We start from the raw sequence: 2,129 nt of genomic DNA, 5'->3' as shown, positions 1-2,129 counted from the left end.
ATTATACTCCATTATATATCATGTATCAAAGTGTATTCCACTGTCATGTACAACTAATTAAAACAAATTAAAAAATTTAAAGAAAGAAGGTATCCATGATTTATAGATATCACAATGAAGAGCAGTAGATTCACTTTATCCTACAGATGTCCTAAGTAATATTGGTTAACTCGATTAAATAAAGATTATTTCAGAAAGGAGGAACCATTGCTGCTTTTGAAAAAGGAGACACGAAAAAGAAAGAGATATTAAGTGGGTTAAACTGAATAGACAGACAGTTTGTTGATTCAGAGTGAAGAATGAAGATGAACTTTTTATTTCTTAAGTTTTTTTTCTCATTTAACTGATGAATATGAGAGGTAGTGTAAAGCTAGATAGGCACATCATTTCAAAGTGAATTGAGAATCCCTCTTGTTTAGAAAAGCCTTTGCACTCTTAAAAATAGATTTTTTTAAAAGGTGTGGGTAACAGGTATATTGTAATTGCAATTAATTTTTCTTTATCTGCTCTTGAGCTCCTTTTTAGGGGAGGAGTACCAGGGATTAAACTCAGGGGTACTCAACCAATGAGCCACATCCCCAATTCTATTTTGTATTTCATTTAGAGACTGGGTCTCACAGAGTTACTTAGCACCTCACTTTTGCTGAGGCTGGCTTTGAACTCATGATTCTCCTTCCTCAGCCTCCCAAGCTGCTGCGATTTCAAGCTTGCATCCCTGCACCTGGCTCTTGGGCTTCTTCATATGTTTTCCCCCAACTTTCAAGTATAAAAAGCAACAAGTTTGTTGATTGAGAATTAATACTCTTTTTATTTGTTATAAAAGAGCAAAATGTATAATGTTTAAGCTGTTCAATTACTATCAAATATAGGAATAAATTTTAACACCATTTAACATAAAAGATTTTACTATTTTGTCCTGATTATAGAACCAAAGAATAAATCTGAAGTAATAATGTAATTATATTGATATCTTTAGATTCTATCTACATCTCGTTATATTAATCTACATATAATATATATGTTTGTATCTAATTTCTAGGTAATCTACATATTATGAGCAAATCGGCATTAATCATTAATCTGCACCTAATATATTATATCTAATCCATAGTTGATAGATACAAATCTGATAATCCTTCTTTAGTACTTCATCTATAACCTACAGATGGATATGCATAGAAAATTTATGTGTTCACATAAATTGAAATTAGCACAAATAAAAATTTCTACTTTTCTATATATTACTTTCTAAAGAAGTATTGCTTCACATAGAATATATTTTACACATAATTTAAAATATTTAAAATGCTCAAGATTGCTTTTCACTTTCAAAATTTTCTCTTTGCTATAGGGTATAGTTGAGGTTGATTAGAAAAAATAATTGTATGAATATTAACAGAATTCTTACATTCTACAGATTTTATTTTAGCATTGTTTATTGCTATGTTAAAAAACCCTTAAATCAGTGGCTCAAAAGAACAATGTCCATTTCCCCCATTTCATTTCACTTGAGTGGGGCTGGAGGGACTTGGTCATCTCTGCTCCTCTGGGCCTTGAACAGGCAGTGGAAGACTAAGGAGTGTCCCTGGGGCTTCCTGATATACATGCCAGGAGATGCCAATATCACCCTCATCACCCTCATCTTGGCTGTGTCTTTCCAAGTGGCCCCTGAACTTCTGGAGAGTGTGATAACTGGATTCCAAAGCAGGAGGATCACAGATAACCAGGCAGAGGTTGAATTGCCTTCTCCAGGCTAAAATTGTGAATTCTCCAACTTAACTTCTAATGCATTCCATACTTCAGGACAGTCACAAAAGCTCACTTGACTCCAGAGGGAGAGATAGAAACAAAACAAACAATAACTCCAAGCTTTGGGAAGAGCATATTGTGGCCATTCTTGGAAAACACAGTCTTCCATATTGATTATAGCTGTTATTTCCAGAGTTAATTTTTATCACATAAATCACAGAAGTGGTACAGTGGACACTGATACTGGAAGTGTGCAGCAGACATTACTTTTTTCAGGTCAGGAGTGAAGAGGAAGAGTGGTGGTCTTCACTGCAACCTAGATCCACTTTTCAATTAGGGAAAGGCCACTGAATTCCTGTTCTGACTGCCCTGGAGTGGTG

Source organism: Sciurus vulgaris, assembly GCF_902686455.1.
Source record: "Sciurus vulgaris genome assembly, contig: HiC_scaffold_170_arrow_ctg1, whole genome shotgun sequence".
In the NCBI taxonomy this organism is placed as follows: Eukaryota; Metazoa; Chordata; class Mammalia; order Rodentia; family Sciuridae; genus Sciurus; species Sciurus vulgaris.
Note: the sequence above shows the minus strand (reverse complement) of the source record.